The following is a 13,712-nucleotide window of genomic DNA, read 5'->3' on the forward strand; positions in this document are numbered from 1 at the left end:
CCTTCACATTCCTCCCATCACCAAGAACCTATAAGGCTCTAAATAGCCTTTTCCATATGTTGCAGGAACTGCTCGAGGTGCATGCGTCCTCTCACCCAGTATTAACTAGGATAGGCCCCACCCCAATGACCCTGCGAGCCTATGCCATTGCAGAGAATGGATGGATGGTTCTAAGGATTAACAGCAGAGTGAAACCTATTAGTTTTTTCCTTGGTCCTCTCAGGTGTAAAAACTAACGCTGTCCTCCATCAGACAGAGAGGCATCTCAGGTAACACCGAGCCTGCCGCTGAGTCACCCCATTCCTCAATTCATGCATTAAGAAGTACATCATATTCTACATCATGGCTCTTCTTGTTAATTAAACACCCTGATGAATAATCTCACACAGAGTTCTAGCTGGACTAGAGTCGCTGAGAAGAAGAGGACAGCTGATCATTAAGACTCCTGTGGTTTTGAGTTTATGTCTGTGCATCCTTATCATCTTCACTCTCCATGGTGGACTCAGTGGGGCAAGGGCAGAAATAATTTTAAAAAAAAGCTCACCGGCTTATATGGCACTGCATCAGGCGTTCTACTGATGGCGAGGGTGCTTTGTGACATCACTGTGCACAGTTGGACACCATGAAAGATCTCTATCAAGGTTTATCTGCCTTGTAGTTTATTTTAGAACACGGGGGCAAACACCCATACACTCTCACTCTGTCTGCTCTCCCTTTTTTTTCTCACATTAAAACTGAACACCGGTTTCTTCTTTCACACACACACACAATCTCACACACTCACACACGCTTCCATACCAGTGACACTCTCCATCTGGTATATGTTTGACGCCACAGACGTCAGTTCCCTCTCATCTATCTATAACGGCGTGCATCACGAGCCATCTTTGGCCCACCGGCAGCAAGGAGTGCAGCTCTCATCTTATTTGTCATGTTGCAGCACTCTGTAGCTCTGCATGCTCAAGTAACCCTGTTCAGATGGAGAGACGTACTGGCTGTTGTTCTGCTGCATCAGCAAAGTGCTGGGTTACAGGGGTGACCGTATGTGTGTGTGTGTGTGTGTGTGTGTGTGTGTGTGTGTGTGTGACAGATTTATCTACGTCACTGAGCAGCAGGTGGAATGGAGGGTGAGGGACCCTCCCCCCCCTCTGCAGCAGCCCTCCAGTCTATTTCCCTACAAACACGTTTCAGTGTTTTTCTCATTTCTTAACTCCAAATCCTGTGGTTATAAAAGGTTATGACATGACAAAGCTGTTGAGCAGTTGTTTAAACTCCTTGACAGTATTGCATAATTAACATAAAATATATTTCATTTTGCTATATTAATTTATACTATGAAAGAATAATGATGACTGGCTACATTTTAAAATAGTAGTGTTTACCTGTATTCTCAGGTGGAGTAAAAAATAAAATGCATGCTTCGTTTTCTGCTTATGCGGCATCGGGTTGCAGTACCAGCAGTCCAAGTTGGTTGTTCCAAATGTTAGACTCACCAGCAACCCTTTCCAGCTACTCCTGGAGCCTCCTAAGGAATTTCCAGGCCAGTTGTAATCTGTGCTTGCTCCAGCACCTTCTGGATCTACTCTGGGATCTTCTCCAGGATGCGTTAAAAACCTCCAAACGCTGGCATCTTAACCAAATCTTCAACCACCACAACTGGCTCCTTTCAAAGCAAAGGGACAGGACCGTCTTCTCCGAACTGTCCAAACTCTCCCAGCCATTCCGTGAAGCAAATGCATTATGAGCACTTGTTGTATCCACCTTTATCCTTCACGCATTCACTACCTGTAATTCATGATCAGGCGAGGGTTAACCATCTTACCACCCATCGCCCTTCACTCGTGAGAAAGACCCTGAGATAGATTTTTTTTTTTTTAACTGGGCATGACACTGTGTCTAGAAAGCCTGTTCGTGTTGAGATTCACAGATGCTTGGATAAAAGTCAGTAGGGGGGGCGGACTGTCTGACGTTTGGAAAATGTATATTTGACTTGATTCCAGCTGTAAATGTCATTCTTTATTTGCACTAGCAGTGAGTGATGCCGTTCCAATGATGCCACAGTGACATTAACACAAGCAAGGCTCTTGAAAACGTGCTTTGTGTTCGGTAAGACTGCACCACTGGGACATGAACATTACCACCGCTCGGACTCACACGGTTAGCACAGGGACAATATATAGGACCTGCGATTAACTATCAAGATGTACAGCATTTAACTCTTAACTCTCCAACTCTGACTACCCAGAGAGATGAATTATTCATCACTATATCTTAATATGATAGGAAGTACCATACTTACTTTAGCAAATGTATATATATTTGTGACACACAAAAAAATGCAATGTTTCTGGACCCATGCACTCACACACACACACACACACACACACACACACACACACACACACGTGTACGAGTGTTAATGGGCAGCCGCAGTCACATACAGTGTTGATGCCTGCAGAACAACTGAGCATATCCCTTGTCTGAAATGTGAGATGATCAGAAAAACATTGCGATCCAAAAGGTGTCTCTGGAGTGAAGAGACATGTCTCCCGGGTGCTCCCATCTTCAGGCCCAATCACAGCCATTAATCCATTCTGAGCCAAAGTTCCACTATCAAATTAAATCATTTTGTGCCTTCAATCTGATTTTCAGAGGCGGTCTTGTGTTGTTGTTGTTTTTTAATCATATGTATGCACTTAAAGTCAGTCTTGCCGTTTATTGCTCTCTCTGCCTTCCGCAAATCCATGTGAAGCCTGCCTATGGGATACTTCTGCAATATATTAAAAAATAAAATGGGTTTATGTTGATTCTTGTTTGTGATTTCTTGCTGTAAACCAGATTAGTGCTGGCAGGCTCCCAGAGTTGTCAGTCGGGGTCTCATTTGTTGACAGCAAATTAATTCAGGCACGATGTATTGATGTTATAATGCTGCACATCGCCATTAGGCATCGGCACTTAATAGTCATCTGTAGCAGAGGTAAGCTAATTGTCTGCTAATACCATACACTGTGTTTATTTCCTATAGTATCTAGATTATGCTAGATCTGTGATGAGTTATATACATTATATAGTAACAAAAAAGATCACAGGGGACTCTGACCTACGGCTGAGAGTGTGTAGGCCTGTACTGTCATACACACCTCATCAAACACATCATGCCTGTCAGCATCAGTGCCTTTCACCAAACAGGGGGTTCACGCTGCAAAAGTGAAGACATTTTATAACTACATGTCAGTGCATAATGGAATTACACAGTATTTATCTAAATGTCACACGCTCTCTGAACACAGTTTGATTTATAGTGTGCTTTTCTGCTGGATAAATAAAGTCAAACAGACATTACTATTTGCAAATATGAGATGCATTGTATTTATCATGATGAGGGTGATTGCCTTTTCTGTTCAATACTGCACAAGGCTGACGCCAGTGTTGTGCAGAAAATATAAAAATAGTAGCAGACTGTAAAGCGTGATGAGGGACACGTCCACCCTGCTGGACACAATTGATTTGGCCAGTTCAACTTCTCCATCACCGATTGTCCTGGTTCCAAAGGAATTAAAGCCCCGATAACACACTCTAATCAACAATTGTATCTCTGCCCCAAAGTTTCCAAATTCCATCTAAATCATGCTTCTTGCCTAAATCACCAATAGCATCATGCATTATGGGATACCTGTGTTCCGGTCTGTTTCAGGTCTCTGGTTATAGCTGTCTGTGTGCGTCTGTGGCTAAACACGTCCCTTTGCATAAGTCGGTGCATCTTGTTCTTGCCGTTGTATGTGTGTGTGTGCATGCATGCAAACGTGCTTGCGTGTAAGTGAACTCTGAGCACTTCCTGGAGGAACTGCAAAGCCTACTGTGTTGTTGATTCCCCAGGGAGTGAATCAGGTGTTCATTTGGCCCAATTACATAAACCTGGCCCTCGTAATGTTCCTCAAACGGCCTATTTGTTCCTCCTCCATTCACGTACAGCATAGTGCACGTTGAACAAATAACGCTTGTTCACTTTAATTTAATCATAAATTAGTAGAAAGCTGTCCTATTTTAATCCAGTTAACTGTTAGACTGATGTGTTCACAGTTCTCACTGCTGCTTCCTCTCTCATCAGACTGTTGCCACTTCATGCTTACTTTTGGCCACTCATTTCTTCGATGTCAGTTCAGTCACCCTGAGGATGTTTGGAGAAGAAATCACATAGAGCCATGCACTCTGATTATTTGTGCAATGTTTGAGTTCTACTGGAAATTGACATTGAAAAATTGGCAAAAAGGCCATCTGATACCAGCACATAAGGTATAGCCCTGGGATTTATTACATTATGTATTATTGATATTTATACTCCTGCAGTATAATATGTGTCTATGGAATTTGTCGCGTTTTCAACAACAAAATCTCTTCCGTGATGAGACACATTTGTACATAAGAAATATAAAGGTGCTTATATTTTTGGACCTCTTCAATAGTTGTACAAGCCCCCCCCCCCTTAACCCTCCATACAGACATTCTGCATCAGCCCCTAAACGAGCCGCAAGAACAAAAGAATAGCTTTCATAGAAAATTGTGACTCATCAAGTGAAGCCAGCTTTATACTGAAGGACTTTATTGAAGAGATTAAATGGTCAGAATCTAATTCACCCACAAGCCACACATGCACACACACACGCACACACACACACACACACACGGACAGAGAGAGAGAGACCTAGCTAATGAATTTTGAATGCAAATTAGCAATTAACACATGTAGCATTAGATATGAAGCATGAAGAATCTCAACATACTTTAATTTGCAAAGTGCCCAAATGTTATTTCCCCATTGTTATGCTCTCCTACTGCTCTACATATTAAATCCCACAAGAGTAATCATTTGGGGTTTTTTTTGTTCTGTTTTTTCCGTTTCCTGAAAACTCATTGTCTCCTCATTTGTATTGCTTGTTCATTATTATTTATCATCTTTGACTCTAGCGTCACAAATTGCTGTATCTATCACCGAGCAACATTGACAAGGTTTATAAGTTGCTGATTCTATTTAGTTCACATTAGTGGATGTAGTAAAATCTGCATATGATCACAGTAAAAGCTGCTGCATCGGTGTAGTAAAGTGTGTTGTGATGGAAGCAGTAGAAACAGGGACAGAAATAAACAAGCAGACACTTTATTTACATTTTAATCTTGCGTGTAGCTATTCTTAGAGTAATGGCCTTTTCTTCATGTCTCAGCTGTTGAGTGCGGTCCATTATGTGGCACTGGGCACAGTGTTGGACAGGCTGCTAAGGTTCCACATATTCTAAGGAAGGCGGCAGGAATGAAGGAGCCTTCAAAACGGTCATGTCATGCCTCATTCTGACCTCAAATACAACCTCTACTGTGTGAAGAAAGGAAGGGCTGCTTTAAATTCAGACATGAAAATACACTCGTTGCAAACAGCTCGCCTTAGACTGACTCCATTATAGGATGCGGCCCATAAATGTAAATGTAGTGATAGTCCTGTCTGTCTGTCTGTCTGTTCACGGATGGCTATTAATTAATTCTTTCTTTATTTTGTCCTGTTCATGCTGTTTTTGCTTTGGTGCTGTTTGCTGTTTTCATTTCTGCACTGCTTAAAAAAATCTGGAAAGATTTACCATCTGATTTGTCATTATTTGGTCTATCTCCTCTGTAATAACAACATTTGTTGGGGTAATAACAATGGCACGGCAACAATGCCTGTTGCATCAGATGCATCTTTAGAAAATGTTAGTATTGTATAGCATAGCAATGGCTGACATGCTGCTTTGTATGAATCTCAAACTATAGCTGAGGCAGACATTATTAATAGTATTAGTTCAACTCTGGGCGAAGAGAAAATGAAGAGCCATGTAGCTAAAACTCTTCAACTTTAACTGAAGTACAAACGGTCTCTTTCGTATCCGTGAGTGAGACAGAAACTCATCAGTGTTAGATCTTTTGTCATCCCCTCAGTTATTTTGGCTATGAAACACCACACACAGACAGCACCTCACCTTTTTTTTTTGTCTGCTGCAAATTTGGAACATGTGAAGCAGCTTTTATCTCCAGCTCCAGCTCAGAATGACTCTAAAACTGAGGCGGGTGACAGCACCTTGATGGAAACGGTGACAGAACACATTACACTCTTGAAGTAGACGGGATGTGTGGGAGTTAAAGAACAACAAAGTTTGTGGACCCATTTCTTCTATTCACACTTTAATTAGGAAAGTGGAGCACGAACAAAGCGATGCCGCTGCACTGGAGCATATGCAGCCGGTGGAACGTTTTATCTTAACTAGTTAACATTTTCTCTTTGGTTTTTTGAGGAAAACTCCTGCCATCAGTCTCTGAAAGAAGTTGCTGAATGGGTTTATATTTGACATGAATATATAGTGTAATGTGTAAATTAAGAGTTGCTCATGCATCAGACATCATTTACTACAATTTGCTTATTTGGGATACGGAGTATTTAATCTATTGTGCATGGAAACATTCTGACACACAATTTTTAATGTGAACTAGGATTTTATTCTTGTTCAAATAGCAGGTGATAATTATCCTTGATTAATAAATTGTGCCACGAACACAGTCTTTGATGAAAAACAAACTGCAGGGATTGATTCAATACCTGCAAGAGGTTTAATTGAACATTAATCCTGCACAGGAAGACCTTTCACTCACTTTATGTTTGGAAATGTTGCAAGGGATGGTTCATGTCTGATGTCACAGACACATTCAAAGGTTAAAAACTATATTACTAAGTATACTTAATTTCTCTGCTTCATTCTTCCAAAACTGTTGTGACCAAGATGAACAAAATGATTTAGTTTTTCATTATTTTTAGGGGAATTTAATGGATTAAAGAAAAAAAAAATGTTGAGTATAAAAAATTTGATAATTATTTTCTTGCCTCAGACAGACACGTCATTTTTCAGGAAAAAAATAATCAATTCGATTTTCAGATCTTAATCAACTATTACAGACTGGTCTTGGGTTCAAAGGGCTAACCCTGATTATTATGGGATTAGGTGTGACCATTGCTTTGATTTGAGAATGGGGATATAGCAGTGGGTGCTATCTGTCTGTTTCTTACATTTTTATGCATACGTGAAAGGCAGTGGTGTCTTTAGACAGTATGGGAAAATGGGACCTTTCCCTCATTTTCAGTTAGCAGAAGTTAACAACTCAATTAACACTTGCTGTGTTTCCTCAGTGAACTGTGCCCATGGCTGTGCAGCCTGGGCATTTCATGCTTGATATGTGTGCGTAGTGAGGCTGGATCTGGGCGCTGATGTGTTTTCGTGACTTCTCTGGCAGCCTGCGGCCAACAGCCCCAGGCCAGAGGAAGAAAGACCGCATGAAGTCCTGAATTAGATAGAGCTGTAAATATTTGATGAGCTGCTGTGTATTTCTAGCAGCTTAACGGTATCCAAGGTCAAAAGAAGCTGCAGATCAACATACACACCACACACTAAAGTAGAATAAACAAACAAACATACCGGGATTCAAAATCCTCCCTCAATATTCACCAAAATATGAGGCTGTAGTTGTTTTTTATTTTCCAGGGAAAGATGGTTTTTGGTTCAATTCCCTCTGATTAAAATCTGTCCTTACTCTAAACTGGCCTCATTTTCCAATCATATTGACGATTTAAAAATGTTGAAATATGATCTCTTTTTCCTATTTCCAAAATCTCCACTTAACTTTTATGTCACTTATATAAAATATATTTTTGCCCCTCCAGCTATACATCTCCTGACTTTCTAAATATGTCAATACTTAAAAATAAAATCTTAAGATTACGCTGGTCCTCACAAAGATATAAGCACAAGCATATGACACACACACACACTACATCTTTTTAGTTTATCAGTTTAAAAATAAGTGATCAATGAATCAATACATATTCTGCTCTCATGCATCCTTAAAGCTGAGTAAATGCCGTACTCAATACAGAGGAACGAGCAGCACACTAAACACCTCTGTCTCGCTGCTGGCATCAACCCATCTGTGCTGATTGATACACGTCCTCCATCCGTCCATCCATCCGCTGCACGTCCTCTGAGGCGTGAGACGGCTGAGGCATCAAAGACAGAATGCAGCTATTCAACGTGTCAGAGCACAACCTTTACAAGATGCATCGCACCAGAAAACAGTGAAAAAGACACTTTATGCACGCGAGATCTGCACCAGTCCACTGGTGATAATACAGTATAATAATGTAATATGATATAAATGTGAAAACACATTGTATTGTATTGTGTTATATTATTAGATTGAATTCAGTACAGAAGTGTCTGAGCCTGTCTCTGGACAGTAGCAGCCAGTTAAATGCACAAGAGATCAAGTTGAATCTTTCTGTTGAAGCGTACGATGTGTTCATGTGAATCCATGTCCTTCGTCCTCTTTACATTCAGCACAAGTTGGAATTCAAGGACTGAAAATTGTTGCTCCGAGATTCAATATTAAGATATAACATCTACACACTTTGTGGTGAGACAATAATCAAAAAACCAAACCCCGACAGTCTTCCTAAAAATCAAAAATATATAATACAATAATATGCTTATTTCAGAGTCTCTAGGATGGTATATGCACACCTCATAGAGTGATTGCCAGTATTTGCTCCTTCTTATCACACCGAATGAGATTACACACTGAAGGAAATTGTAATCTAGCACAGACTCGTGGACCCTCATTTCTCTTTCCACAAGCATTGAGACCTTCTGCCGAGGTGTGAATCAGCCCGGCAGCGGAATTAAGAGCAGACATACATATTGACTCGGGGAGGATTGAAGGGAAGACTCACACATCCCCTCTATAGCCATACTTCTGGGTGATAAGTCTTCTATTTTGGGCGGGCGCTAAGACAGGTAGCCTCACCGGGGGAATTACCTGGAAGCCGCAGAGATGTGACAAATCACGGCCGCAGAGATGTGCTCGGCAAAACGAAGCACAGAGGGAGACGGGATGGAATTAGCAGCAGAATGTGTCTCTGCTGGGCTCCAGAAGGTAACAACAAAGACCGCATGGAAAACAGCTCTGGAGAAAAGCAGCAAACTGGGCACGGCGCACAGCGAGATGAAAGTAGTGACAAACCGTTTGCAGCACAGGACGGCTGCCCGTCCTCTTCCATGGGGATTTGAACAATAAGTGCTGCATCGTGCCTTTTGCTATGTAAACAGCTCTGGTGGTTTGGCAGGAAAAGTCACCAGCGTCCATCTGAGACAGAGGCAGCGGACAGAGAGGGGTCATCTATAGTTCACTGATTGGGATAGATAAAAAGGAGGCGAGCGGCTTACATGTGCCACTACTCATGTTAAGACACACTGCTGTTCATTTAAACGCCTCAGGTGTGTGTCGTATAACGCTGACAGGCACCCGGCTGAGTTTTGACTGGCAGGTTGAGGTTCACGTGATGGTAAAATAATAATAAAAATCACAAACATAAAAAGTACAACTGGATTCAAACAACGGAACAAAGGAAATACAAATAATTCACAGAAAGTGTGAGACTGCAGCTGCTTGAGTAACGGCGGTTAAGAAAGGCAGCAGCCACGTGTACTTGCTGACGTGAAACTGGACAGGAAGCGAAAGGGAAGTTCAGCGTCGTGTTACCACACTGTAGGTTCTGGTACACAATCCTGTGGCGAGATGGGATTAGTGGTTTGCATGTATTTAGGAAACGTTTTGGGGTGTTGAGACCAAAGGATTCCTGGATCCACGTCTGTATCCTGGTTTTTCCTGCACCATCCTTCCACCAGGTTTTGTGGAAATCTGTCCAGGAGTTGACATAAATAATAATAATAATAATGAACTGGGCACATTGTTTACTGGGTGAATTTGGACAGATAATGCACCTCTTAAACCTGCAAGTGTGGTGAAGCCATGACATTTTATAACAGCTCAGAAAACACTGGGCCCTACAATTTGGAGAAAGATAACATTAACATTCTCTAAAATCCTTTTTCTCCTCTGACTCTTATGCTTCAGTCTAAATTACATGAAACATACAAAGTGACATAACTGCAGGTTAATCATCACTGTTTTTCCGACTCTTGTTTGTTTGTTAGTTTTCAAAATATCTTAAAAAGTTCCTGTTGGGGTTTTAATGGAATTCTGTCCAGAGGTGACCAATAGCGTAAGAGGACGGTGAGATTCTGAGGGCGGATCTGGATCAAGTTGGGGCTACAGGGTATTTTTATGCAGGTTTGAGCTTTCCTGGTGCTCATCTAATTATTTTATTTTCTCTTTGGAACACACACCTCTGGTTCATAGGCCAACATGACTACTCAACATTTGACATGCAAAGTTATTGTGTCATCTCCATCCAAATAGAACCGGTCTTTACTGTCATTACAACAAAGTGCAAAAAAAATTAAAAGAATTTTCACATTAATCTGCAAAATAACTTTCTTTGTTTCTAACAACTATATGTGCCATCTGGAGTTAGTGGATCGACATGAGCAGAGCTGTTTCTCACATTAGCTGTCATTGCACCACTGAAGAAGAAGCAAGATGATGGAGCTGAAACTGTTCTAGTCAAACGGGATAAAAACATGCAGGAACCCTGATGGAAATGACAGATCTTTTTGTCTCAAGTATCAGGTAATAGAACATTCCTGTCTCCCTACACAGATTGGATGTTGTCGTCTCTTCAGTCTGGATTTATGAGCCTCATGAACATCATCATTTCTTCGCCAGCTCTGTTTCCGTCGCTCCTCCTCTCATTTGTTTTATGCACCTTTTCCACTTTAGCCAAGCACTTTGAATGCTCTGTGTATAAACAGGTGGATGGCGAGCGAGTTGATATTCAGCAGCATCGATCTGAAACCGTGTTCCCTGGTAGAGCAAACAGATCAGGACTCAATCCGGCCACGGATGCTCTTTTGACTTCATAATCCTCTGTGTTGGATCGGGATCAGATCCGAGACGTCATTCAGCATCGCTCCGGCCGAATGTCACAGGAAAGCTACAATGTGTATCTAATTCATGTGCAGTGATGAAGCATTTATTCACTTGAGGGTGCAGAAGAAGAAAAAAAAAGACATCATAAATTAACAAGCTTACAGCTCAGCAGGCCAGATGGTGCCAATGGATGAGGGACACATTTTCATTTGATCAACCAGATGTCCTCGTATTCTTCATGTTTATTTGTGGTGAAAGACACCTTGACAGCCTCGTGTCAGATGTCATGAAAGCCCCTGCAAGTTTTCAGGAGCCCCTCTGGTGATTTCCTTTCAGAGTGGATTTTAGACATTAATGCTGCTGTTTATATTCACTGCCACAGCCGCTGAAAGTAGGACAGACTAATACCACATCTGAGTTTGGGGAATTCTTTTTTTTTTTTTTTTGAGATTATGATTCTAAATTGCAGCTCTTTTTAAATGCTGCTCCTGCATCATGAACTGAAACCTAAGAAATAGAAACCGCTTATTATTAACATTTAAATGTAAATATTCCATGTGTTCATGTAAATGCTGGATTTTTGATGCTACTCTGAGCTGAAATTTGTAGCTTCAGCTGGTCCCAGGCTGTTATGTCTGGTGACACAGTTTCACTATCGTTAGGAATAGAATCTCTAGAGGTGTATTTTTGGAACAGATACAACATGTTTATCGTCTTAAATGAAAACTGCTCAGAAAATAACCAGTCAGGACTTTGTTATTTTAGGTAGTTGTGTTTTTAAAATACTGATTTATTGAGACAAAATGTGAAATCTGTGAAGAAAAATCTATCAGCATCCACACTGGAAGACATTTGTTGTGAGTCCTGTGCTTCTCTTTGTGGTATATCTGCGCTGAAGCAGAGGAAGCCTGTGTGGAAATTGTTCATTGGTCACAAGAAGATCCCCAATAATGCATCAGTAACATTAGCAAAAATGTACAATATACACCAAAATGAGTAGTTTTACTGTTGATATTTTAAGTACACTAAAAGTGAGATTTTGAATGGTATTTGCATTTTACAATAAGATCCTCTGTGCATGATTTACAACAAAATTAAGCACTTTGATAAAACATTAAATGAACAATTTTTATTTCATTTTAGGAGTTAAACGTTTTTCTCAGCTTATGAAAAGGGACTACTCGGGTCAAATGTCATCTTTGTGCACTCTATCTAAAAATCCAGCGCTCAACTCACTCTGCCGTTCCGACCTCTGCTGCCATCTACTGGTCAGAGCGAATACTGCACTAATGATACGCAGTTGCAACAGAGAATACACAATAAATCAGTAATTGATCAAAGGTATTTAATACAGATGTGCATTAATGTTTTTGTTTCTTATGTTAGATTTAAAAGGAAATATTTGAATCACTCCTTCATTTTAGCTGCAACATTAAGTCAATGAAAATAAAGACACCAATAATGATCATCAACGTGATTCTGCGTGGCTTATATATTGCATATACAGATAGAATTTACATGTGCATAAATCAACATATCACTTGCATATTTTAAGTCTATTTTGACACCGATACTTATTCAAACTTGACATTTACCTGACTGAGTATTTCTGTAATTAGTAACTTCACATTTGAAATATTTGAGTACTTCCTTCATTACTGCAGATTTCAACACAAACAAAAGCAAAGCAAAACATCCAACAAGCTTTAAAACCACTTACTATAGGCACTGTACTTTCAGACTGATGGATGCACTTGCCCTACAATAACAATACACAATGGTTAGCAATAGTGTTCCTTTAACACTTAATGAGCAACAGAAATACTCATTATCAAAGTGACAGGAAGTAATCATTGCCCAAAGAAAAGTTGTGTTTACCGTAAAAAAGAAGATAAATAAAAAAAAGAGAGAATGTTTAATTTTTTTTGCTTTTCTCTACTGATAACTCCCAGCTGCTTAATATCCAAAGGCATTATTATTATTATTGAACAGCAGTGGCTTTATGATTTGGGTGAATACTGAGTTTGAACACAGTAACATGACTTGCTTGGTACTTACTGTCGTCATTCATCAGACGGGACTCTAAGCCGTCCTTGTTTCGACGACATAACAACTCTTATATGTCGCTGACAGAAAGTCAGTCTTCACTGCCAGCTGAGCTGAAACCCAGTGCAACAGCAGCAACAGGTGCTAGGGAAGGGTAACTAAGTACATCTACTTCATTACTGCCAAAGGACTTTTCTGAAGCTGAAACCGTGTCGACAAGCTGCTGCTTTATTACTTTATAGTAGTAATAAATAATTAGCTATGATACATCAGCAATACAATGACAGAGGCCACTCAACTACCCAGGGAAATGTCTAAATAGTTTATAAATATTATGAGGAAAAAGTGCCCCGAATGTTTAAAAAAAAAAAAAAGTCACACACTTCTAATGAATTTAATTTGACACACACATTAATATAAAAGCTGAATCTCACAGTAGTTCACGGTTGCAGAGTGGAAAGTATTTGACTTTATAAAAAATTAAATGAACAAATGTTTTTTTTTTTAATGAAAACTGACTGAAATGCTCTTTAAATGTGTTTTTCTTTCTTCATTATTCAGTTTGTCTACAGCTTTTCAGAGAAAATAATCTAAATAGAGTTTTAAGTGAAGAATTCTGGTTGTTCAGGAAACGTTGGCAGGAAGTGTAACATGTTGTCAGCTGTGTTCCTCCACCCACATGATGACATTTGGCCTCCTGCTGTGGTCACAGTTTTCACTCCGCCGTGGTTTATCCTCTAATCTGAGCGCTATCAGAGAGGATGCTGACA

The sequence above is a fragment of the Brachionichthys hirsutus genome, chromosome 4 (assembly GCF_040956055.1).
Source record: "Brachionichthys hirsutus isolate HB-005 chromosome 4, CSIRO-AGI_Bhir_v1, whole genome shotgun sequence".
NCBI classification, from domain to species: Eukaryota; Metazoa; Chordata; class Actinopteri; order Lophiiformes; family Brachionichthyidae; genus Brachionichthys; species Brachionichthys hirsutus.